Source organism: Crocodylus porosus, unplaced genomic scaffold, assembly GCF_001723895.1.
Source record: "Crocodylus porosus isolate Cpor-Errol unplaced genomic scaffold, CroPor_comp1, whole genome shotgun sequence".
Taxonomy (NCBI): Eukaryota; Metazoa; Chordata; order Crocodylia; family Crocodylidae; genus Crocodylus; species Crocodylus porosus.
The window spans coordinates 2920012-2925363 of record NW_017728905.1 but is presented as its reverse complement, the minus strand read 5'-3'; the positions used below and the strand labels follow the sequence as shown (position 1 = coordinate 2925363).

Sequence of the window (5352 nt, the reverse complement as noted above, 5' to 3'; positions counted from 1 at the left end):
CCAGAAGAAAAAAAAATCCCAAGATTTGATCTCCATCAGGAGATCATGAGTCAGAATTAATTTGACTTGGAAAGCTGGAGTCTCCTGATTTTTTCATGAGAGCTGGCATTACTGGTACCCGCAAAAGCACCCTGTTACTTCACGCAGGCTGCCTCCTGAACCAGGAGAAATGTAGCTGTGCCCATACAGCACTGCAGAGCAGTTTAATTAGCGCTGCAGAGTGACCATGCCAATTAGTAGGACCCTCTCCCTCTCTCTTTATTAAGGTCCACCTGTAGGGCCCTGTAGATGGGACTTGGCTGCTTCAGGTTTAGACGACTGCCTGGACAGAGCCATGCAGTGCTCGAGTGGGACGCTGCCCAGTGCTGTCAGTTTACCAGCTAGACGTGATCTTAGCTACTATTATATTGTGTCAGCTGTGACAGTTATTTCCACCTGTTTCTAAGGCCTGGAAGATAATCTATACATAAAGCAATTCTCATAACAAAAGCCTCAGGCAGAAAACGATGAATGTGCAAAGAAAAGGACTATCCGCTTGCTTTTCCTGCTGTTACTTTGTGAATATCCATGAGATTCGTTTCCATTTATGTTTGCATTATGCCTCTGCGGGCAACTGGTTACGTTTCCTGCATATGTTCTGGACGCGGTCATCACTCGCCCTGGCGTTTGGCAACACCAATCCCTTTGAAAATCTAACTGGAACGCTCCCTTGTTAGAAACCCTGGTTCCTGGCAGAGATTTACAAAAGCATGCTATCCTGGGACACGCTCCTGCCTATACGTTTGGCAGTGCTAGGCTCAGGAGACTAAGCCCTTCCTCTTTTAAATAATAGAAACATATATACTGTATAAAAATATTCAGACTACATTGGCACATAAGTTACTCCACAACTGATCTTATTTGGCATCAGTACAGATCTTAAAACCCTGTGTAGGGCCTGATCAACGCAGAAAATCAAGTTCTGCTGCTCTTTCATTGCAGTAAAATCTCCAGAAATCTTGGGTCTACCCATCATCCACCCCAAAGCGTCCCTTGCTCAACACTTTAAATCACATACAAAGGGCTTCCTTCCTTCCATACGTTATGAACATTCTTTAAACAGTCAGAAAAAAATTGATTTTGATGATTCCTTCAGTGACTGAAGACCCCCAAATCACATATCTAATATACTAAAAAATAGAAGTTTTGTAGGTACCATTCAGCCAAGTATTTTCTGTGTTCATTTTTATACCAGCTGAAACTCGAGCACAGCAATTTTTCACGCACAAATTTCACATACAGCTACTTTCTTTAAAGCTGGAAATACAATTTGGATCCCACAGCACAAGGGCACTGGCGTAATTCAAACTGCGCTTTCTTAGTTGTGCACAAATGTTAGTTGAAGTCGGTCCCCTATATGTTGGGATTCTTGTTCGCGTAACAGATTTAGATGCATATGGTTCACGCTGAAAAGACAAAGTATATCACCCATTAACTGAGTCACAGCATAATTAGTTCACTTGCTAAACGCTGAGACAGTCTAACCTGAGAAAGCCAGTACATTCGCAGACAATAATGTGGATTTGTGAGTGTTTGGACGCAATAATACAGAGCTGTCAATACAAGTATGACAAAATACCTAGCCTCAAAACAAAGAGTAACGAAAAACACCACCAACAAAAAATCCATGTGTTTCCAGTATCAGAAATATGAGTTAACGTGGATTAATACTCAAGTAGGTTGGAAACTGCTCCTCCAAACCCCGCATCAAGTCCTAGCACCCTGGTTAGGATAACACTTTGCTCTAACTGGCATACATCCAGACTTGAACTCTACTGGTATTTGTTTCAAGAGAGGGGAAAACTGGTTTAAATATATCTCAGCTGCCTTCAGCAGAAACGTTGGCTGAAGAGTTTAGCAGTTAGATAAGCATGTTGAAGCAGTCCTGTCTTCACTATTACGATTTTGCAAGTAGTGCACCTTTGGGATTTAGAAACTGTTTACCATAGTACTTCAAGGGAACAGGGTAAATCATATCACATCAAATCTGCTGCATTTTTAATCCTGTATTAGAAAAATGGAACCATGCCACACTTAAAATTCAGATGTGTTAGTTCCCCGAGACACTACAAATATCATATGGTTTTAGAAAAATAACCCATTTGTTTTTCCTGACACATTATTTCTTTTGACCTAACTAAAAAAGCAACCGTTATTAAGTCTTTGTTAAGGTTAGGAAGTCCCACATCAGCCATAAACAAGTTTGATTAGTAAATGTATGACTGTGACAGAAAAACTAGGGATTTAAATAAAGGCAGTTGTGATTTATTTCTTTTTTAGCAGCGAAGACATGCAACCTTAGGGTCTAATCTTGACAGACACCAAACACCCACACGTGTTAATTTGGGCAGGAGCAGGTATCCCACCATTACTGCACTGAGAAGTTACGTTTCTATAAATTGACAGAAAATTACCTTCACATTTGCACATACAAGCAGCTGTGCCAGAAAGGCTCATGCATGCTTCCAGAAATACTACCACGTGACTTCACTTACGTACTTCTATTCCCTTCCCAGACTCCTCTGAAGTCTGGGAACTCCTACAAACATTCATGAATAGATTCACTCATCATTAAAGTTATACCCATTTAACAGACCAGAAAACACACACAGAGATATTACAATCCAAAACTGCAGTGCTGTTTGTGGGATTTTTTTTTTCTTTTGCCCCCCTCCGATTTTTTTTTTTGAAGAACCAGAACCAACAGTCAAGTAATTATATTAGAATCTCTGTTTTAATTTTAAAAAGAATACCTTTCCAATACTTGCTGTTGCAGATAACAAGCTTGAAAATGGGAACTCCAGAGCAATGGTTCCCAACCTTTTTTGTGCCAGGACCCATTTGTAAACATCAATGGCCAGTTCTGACCCAGCACCCCTCACTCTCCACCCTCTGCCCACTGCTCCAGCCCCCAGGGGTGGGGTTGTAGGGCATGGGGGGTCCCCAAGCAGCCCCTTGCAGGCTGAAACTCTGCCAGCCTGCAACGCAAAACCCAGAGTTTCTCACATTTTTCCGTTTTCAAAGTTTTTGACCCATTTTTAAAGTTTGCTTCCAAGCCTTTCATATCTTCTTGTGACCCACTTTTGGGTCACGACCCACAGGCTGAGAAATGCTGCTCTAGAGCAGTGGTCTCCAAAGTGGGGTGCGCAAGACGATCCATTGGGGTGCAGGAAGAAAATATTAGGGCTTCTATTTATGTTTATATAAATATACATATATTGGGGGTGCGTACTCAAAAATTTTTTACTGATGGGGCGCGCAAATTTAAATATACATATATTGGGGGTGCGTGCTCAAAAATGTTTTACTGATAGGGGTGTGCGATCAAAAAAGTTTGGAGACCACTGCTCTAGAGGCTCCAAAAACCAAAAGGCAAATTAATAAAAGAAACAAAACAGATCGTTTAATTCTCATCATTCTCAAAGTTAATTCTCGTAACTTTTAAGTCAGTCTAATAATTTATTAACCCTGTGATGCTAACGTTGAGGTGTTTTTTGGGGGTGAGAGGGTTGGGTGTTGGGGGGGGTTGAGAGAGAGACACATCAACTCCAAATTTTCCAGACTCAGCAGTTATCAGAACAGGAGCTGCTGGGTGATGACCCCTTTTATCAATCTGCCCCTTGTTATGAGTGGCCAGATTTCAGGCTCTTGGCATCACTAACTTCAACGTAACACAAAAAGCACCCACCAAAGCCAGAAATCAAACCTTATCTTCACAGTCTAAGTCTAGTGCCTTATACCCAAGAGCATCTTTCCTTTAGATAAGTAGCTATTTTGAGTGGGGATTATTACACATCCATAGCAAAGGATTCTCAACCAATTAATGAGCTGAAAAGTTAGCAATTAAAAAAAATGGTCAAATCAGAATTCATACAATGACGTCAAGGATCTGACTGAGGATCTTCCAAGAGCAAAAAGAGACTCTAGCTAGTTCGTTCCAGGTTAGTAATTTAGTTCAGGCCTTGATAATATACACAAAGAAGAGCTTGCTCCCTTCGTGAAAATGCAGCACCCAAATCACTGATTACAAAAATGGAATAGAAATTCACGCTCAAATAGACACATGTATAAAGTCCCAAATTTAACCGAAGATGCTTTTTGTACGGCACCAGGCTTCATTCATCACAACAAACGGGAGAAGCCAAGTCAAGGGCAGCGAGCGCTTGCTTCCCGAAGTCCTATTTCGACTTCCAGAAGTGACTAGTCTGGGGCTGCCAGCGAATGGAGCGGGACACGATGGCTCTGGAGAAGTCAGTGAAATCAATGGCAGCTGGAAACCAACCTGCTTTTCCTAGCTGAGGATGTGCTGAAAAGCAGGGGGACAGGATGGGGGAAGCAAAACAGAGGCAGGTTTCTTCAAGAAGGAGCTAAGAGCCAGCTCCCATCTTCCTCTCCCCGTTTCCATTTGCATTCACACCATGTGTCCAGAAACTTGCAACATAAAAAGAAACTGCAGGACGGGGTCGCTTGGCCCATGCTATGTACCCACGACTCGTCCGTGCCGGGGCCAAACCCGACGGCCCGGCTACAAAGAAAACAGCAACCCCCCCCCCAAATTCTCATCAGAGGTGCCAAACCCTGCGACGGCAAACCATTTCTACATGACCCGGGGGTGAAGAAACATCAGCGCGGAGTCCAGAAGTGGATTTTTTTTTAAATTCGCTTTGAAAAGAAGTTAAATTGAATCGCTTTTAAAGTCAGATCAAGTTGAAGAGAGACCTCCGGGAGCGGAGGGGGAAAGTTAGCGAAGTGTGGGATGGATGAAAAGGAAGGGGGAAGGTGGCAGCTCGATGAACTGAGGTTTTTTTAACCCCCCCCCATCCTTTTATCTCAAAACGGGAGAAAACATAACTCGAGACAGAGAAAACTTCTGTTTTCAAGCGGGGGGGGGGGGGGAAATAAACGTGCGGCGCCGCCTCATCCACGGGTTTTGCACCGGCAAAAATCCGGGATGGTTTCTCCCGGGGGGAGGGGGGTGGTCTCCTGGATCCCCTGGGCGCAAGTTCGGGCCCCCGAGCAAGAAGTTTGGGATCGCTCCACGCGCGGGGGGGACGCCGTGGCAGCGGATGCCGCGGGCGCAGGAAGGGAGCGGGCCCCACCCCGCATCACGGCACCCCGGTCCCGTCCCGGCGCTCACCTGCCCTCCCGGCCGGGCTCCCCGCGAGGCGCTGCGCTCCGGCCGCCGGCGCTGCCTGTTGCTCCCGTTGGCAAGTAACAGTCTCCAGGACTACGGTCACTATGGCGCCTCGCGCCGGGTCTCGAGGCAACTGTTGCTAGCCTCAGCTCTGACGTCACGCCCAAAGACCCCGCCTC

The 5352-nt window shown here is 44.9% G+C and overlaps 1 protein-coding gene across 5 annotated transcripts in view; it reads right to left on the bottom strand.

The window, feature by feature from the left end:
• The window catches only part of RFX2 (regulatory factor X2), a 93644-nt gene extending 88362 nt beyond the window's left edge, over positions 1–5282 (bottom strand). For 3 of the 5 annotated variants that reach the window (XM_019557083.1, XM_019557085.1, XM_019557084.1), the window contains exon 1: positions 5177–5282. The gene's annotated coding sequence lies outside the window, so the exon portion shown is untranslated. The remainder of the gene's footprint in view (positions 1–5176) is intronic. The other 2 variants (XM_019557086.1, XM_019557087.1) reach the window with 1 other exon arrangement.
• Between the last annotated feature and the right edge of the window lie 70 nt (positions 5283–5352).